This window comes from Lactuca virosa, chromosome 9, assembly GCF_052849685.1.
Source record: "Lactuca virosa cultivar CGN04683 chromosome 9, Lactuca_virosa_CGN04683_v6, whole genome shotgun sequence".
Classification (NCBI taxonomy): Eukaryota; Viridiplantae; Streptophyta; class Magnoliopsida; order Asterales; family Asteraceae; genus Lactuca; species Lactuca virosa.
The window spans coordinates 148,933,763-148,938,651 of NC_136434.1; the positions used below are offsets into that span (position 1 = coordinate 148,933,763).

A 4,889-nucleotide genomic window follows, 5' to 3' on the forward strand; every position below is an offset into this window, starting at 1 on the left:
CAACATTTTGGGTAATTTAAAAATAAAAATTTTGGTTTGAAATTTGAGGTATTATAAATATATATATATATATATATATATATATATATATATATATATATATGTGTGTGTGTGTGTGTGTGTGTGTGTGTTTCATAATCCTAGGTAAACTATGAACCAAAAAAGAACTATGGATTATTTTTTACAACAAAAAGAACATGTTCATTACCCACAAATGAATTTTGTTACTAATAATATCAAGGAAAATGGTCATAATACACCCTCACGACCTGAAAAATAATAGTAACATCGAATAGCTAATATTGAATCTAAAAAAATGATATTTCATATTTAAAGATGTAAAGTTAGATTCTTTGATTCGTTATCCCAGAAAACGACATTCGGTTTTAACTTATCCAACTCACCATCGAGTTAGGTCATATACAATTATCATATCATGGTTAACTAAATGAAACAACAATATGGCAAAGATTGTGTTTTCATAGTCCACGAATATAATCCCCCGTTATTTTATAATCCTGATTCCGCGCCCCTGCTGATATCACTCCCTTATCGGTTGGCAATGAGACAAAATGTGATAGAATGTCTATTTTTATCCCTAGAAACATTCCTATAGATGTGAAGAAGACCAAGAATTGTGTACAGACTAAAAAGCACACTTTGAGGTGTATTAAAGGTCCAACAAGTTATGCTCTAGTTTATATCAAAAGAAATATCAATGGAAAGAAAAAGGTTGACTAAATCAATGGGAAAAGTCAACTTTGAAAAAATGAAGATGATGCAAAGTTTTTGGATTAAGGGGAAAATGTTGGGATAATCCAGAAAAACTGGGACAGTTTTAACTGTTAACCCAGGGGCATTTTTGGAAAGTTTCTTTTTTAAAGTTTTTTGAGTTAGTTTAGGAATTTGGATTCTATCTTGTCTAGTATAAATAGGGTAACGTTTTGATGTTTTTAGTATTAGTTTCAAAGCTTTGAATCAATAAAACTTGCAGCCTAAGTAAATTTCCCAGATTTCTTGTTTCTCCCCTATTTTGGTTCTCCTCTGTTTCATTGTTCTTCTTTTTTGCACAGTGAGTTGAGCCCTGTTCTGATTTCCCTATTCAGTTTCCTTCTTTGTTTTATGACACACTTTCATAGAATCAAGTAAATTGATTCCTGAATAATCCATTCCGAAAGAATCAAGCGAATTGATTCCAACAAACCACTACTAAACACGAATGCAATCATCTAGCACCAGACAATTGATCATTGCTAAGGTTTTAAGTTGAATCCACAATAACACAATCAATATTCAGATTATGAGTGTAGATGTCTTTGTGTTGCAAAATGATCTCCTCTTTGTGCCACTCCTCCCACCTCTCCGCTAAACCATCACCTTCGAGCATTTTCACAACTTCTGACATCTTGGGTCGCTCCATTGGTTTGACTTGTGTGCACAATAGAGCTATTTGTATCAACTCTTCCACTTCATCGTCCACGTAGTTACCTTCTAATTCCTCATCCACCAGTGTCTCCAGATTCTTATCTTTCAATAGTCTTTTCACCTACACAATTTCAAACTCAATCATCTATCGAAAAAACACAAACTTATGCCTTAAATAAAGATGATATGATCGAACTAGAACCAAGGCTTGTTAACATGCTTACCAAATCAAGCAACATGACCTCGTTACGATTGTCAAGGCGAGCACGATCATAGGCCCGTTGCCCGGTGATGAGTTCCAGAAGCAAAACACCATACCCAAAAACATCGGTTTTTTATGAAGATCTCCCTGTGGATAGATACTCTGGCGCTATGTGTCCAATAGAACCACGGACATGTGTTGTAACATGAGTATCATTGTAGTCCATGAGTTTAGCCAACCCAAAGTCTCCGATAACAGCTTCAAACTCCTCATCCAACAAGATACTTGAGGCTTTCACATAACGATGAATGATCTTTGGGTCACAATGGTCATGCAAATAAGCAAGGCCCCTTGCGGATCCCAACGCTATTCGTTTCCTTGTCGACCAATCAAGTGCAGGCTGTGTATCAGGTCGATCTACAGTAATTTATCAGTTGGTTTGTTAGGTAATATGACAAGTTGTAACGGATTCTTCTATTTAAAATCGGAAAACCGTGTATTTGACCTAAAAAGCCGGAGTAGGTGTTGTTTAAGGAACATAGGGCTAGAGATATTGAAAATACCGTGTAGACAAGATACAACACTGTCATTGGCCGTATACGGATACACAATCAACTGTTCAGTTTGTGTCATGCAAAACCCTTGCAGCCGGAGTAGATTCCGATGCACCACTTTGCTTATCGTCTCAACCTCCTTTTGAAACTGTAATTCGTTACCTTGAACATAACCTGTGAGTCTCTTTACAGCCACCAGAGAACCATCACTACAAGAAAAATCCTAAATAGCTACGGAAAGTTACTATGGAATTAAAATTCATTGCTATTTTACTATGGAATATGCTACGGAATGACTTGTCGTAGCTATTTTGCTACATAAATGGTTACGAAATTGCATTATGTAGCTAAATCTTAAATAGCTACGTAAAGTTGTTACGGGATCTAAATTCATAGTTATTTTACTACGGAATATGTTACAAAATGGTTGGTTGTAACGAATTTGCTACGGAAATGGCTACGAAATTGCATTCTGTACCTAAATCTTGAATAGTTGCTACGGAATTAAAATCCGTAGCTAGTTTACTACAAATAATGCTATAAGTTTTTTGGTTGTAGCTAGTTCTCTATGAAACTTGTTACAAAATCCATGTATGTAGCTAGTTGGCTACATAATTGGCTACGAAATAAAAATACGTAGCTAGTTAGCTATGAAATTGAGATCCGTAGTTATTTTGCTAGGAAAATTTGCTACAAAGTAAAATTGTGTAGCTAATCTATTATGGAACTTGTTACAAAAAGATGAATTTGCAAAATAGCTACGAAATCAAAATCCGTAGGTATTTTGCTACATAAAATTCCGTAGTAAAATAGTTACGAAATATGATTCCGTAGCAAAATATAAAAGATTATTGAAAAAAAAAATATATTAAAAATACACAATTATCTTTGAAAACTCAACAACAAAAATAAATTATTATTTTTAATTGTTTTGAAAATTTAATTATAATACAATTTATACATTATAAATATTTTAGCTGCAATTTTTAGATTTTGATGTCATACCTTTTCTAATTCTCTTATAATGTAAAAAAAAAAAAAAAAAAAAAAAAAAAAAAAAAAAAAAGAATGGATTAATAAATTGCACTTGAGCCGTAAGGTTTGTTTCAATGTTTTATTAAGGGCAAATTAGTAAATCCACGTAACCCAAATATACTTCCTCCCCAAATTAGAGGTATCCCGTTCAAACCCATCGCCGATCCGATTGCATCTCTCCCTCTCTCAACATGTCGTCGATGTTGCTCAGCCACCCATCACGCCGGTCGTTGCTGCTCACAACATTCCGATTTCAAGAGGTATTTTTGTTGATGTGTTCTATCATGGTATTTTTTGCATAGATTCTGTGGGAGGTCGTTGTTTGTTTGCTTGTTGCTGTTCACGAAGATTATATTTGAAGATTCTGAATGCCTTTCTGTGAAATTGGTTTCATTGATTCTATTCCTCTTCCATGAGTCTATGAGTCTACTCCGGAATCAGTGATTCTGTCCAGGCAAATGCCTCTGCATTGTACGGAATGGTGATATCTTTGGGAATTAATGATTCTTGATTGAGTCTTGACTGACTGGACATGTGAAAGATCAATGTCTAACAAGGGATGAAGTGAGGTCCAACTGATCAGAGATGAAATTCAAATTCTGCAACATTGATGACCTTGATAATTTGAATTCTGAGAAGCTATTGAAGAACTTTTCAAATGATATTTGATTTCCCTTATGCTTAGAAACAGTGTTGTGGTTGGTTACTGGCATATGAAAAAAAATGCACGTATTGGATACATATAGCTTAGAAACAGTATTTAACTTTTCAAATCTCTTGTGACTGTGATCATTCATGTCCCAAGTATTGGAGGTTATTTATCCAAGTATTTTTGATGGTTTATTTCAATATTTGCTTGCTAAACTAGACTTTGACTCACTCAGGTGTGGAACTTGCCTTTTCATTGTTAGTAATTAGGTGTGTGAACTCAGGTCTGCAAGTCATATGCTGCTCTGAATGATTTTTTTGCTGCCTTTGATGGTTTTCTTTGATTCATTGATGTCTCCAAACTGGATTATTTTGCTAACCAATTGATGATTTTGTTTGATTTTTTGCAACTATAGTTAGGGCTCCATCACACACAGACATCTGGAAGAAACATACAAAGTAAATTTTATTACATAAGATTACATTATATCTAATATTGCAATTTGTAAAGACACAGACAAATATATATATATCAAAATAACTCTTTGATTGATTGGAAATATAACTCAAAAACCAATTACATATATATGTGTATATGTCTATGTATGTTGCTGTGTTTTGGTGTTTTTTAACCCTCTTGGTAATACACTGAATATATAGGATTGATAGAATCATTTTAATCCTATAATTAATACACATGAGACCCAACCACTTGTTGGTGTCCCTTACTTTGTTCCAGAAATTGTGTTAGCCTTTTAGGAGTGGAAGACAGGAGTGGAGGGAGATGATGACTTAAGATTCCAACAATCACCCCCGAATCTCTAAGTCCTTCTAGAGATTCCCGATCACCGCCAATCTTTAAGTCCTTCTAAAGATGTCTTCGATCCTGATCAAGTCCCGCATTGTCTTGAACTTGGTTCGAGCCAATGGTTTTGTGAGAATGTCTGCCTTTTGTTCTTCACCTGGAATGTACTTCACCTCCACTTGTTCCTTTTCAACACACTTACGAATGAAGTGAAACCTCG

General features: G+C 34.5%; 1 pseudogene; it reads right to left on the bottom strand.

Moving 5' to 3' along the window:
• Positions 1 to 1,225: 1,225 nt before the first annotated feature.
• LOC145139909 (BRASSINOSTEROID INSENSITIVE 1-associated receptor kinase 1-like) lies at positions 1,226 to 4,121 on the bottom strand (annotated as a pseudogene).
• Between the last annotated feature and the right edge of the window lie 768 nt (positions 4,122 to 4,889).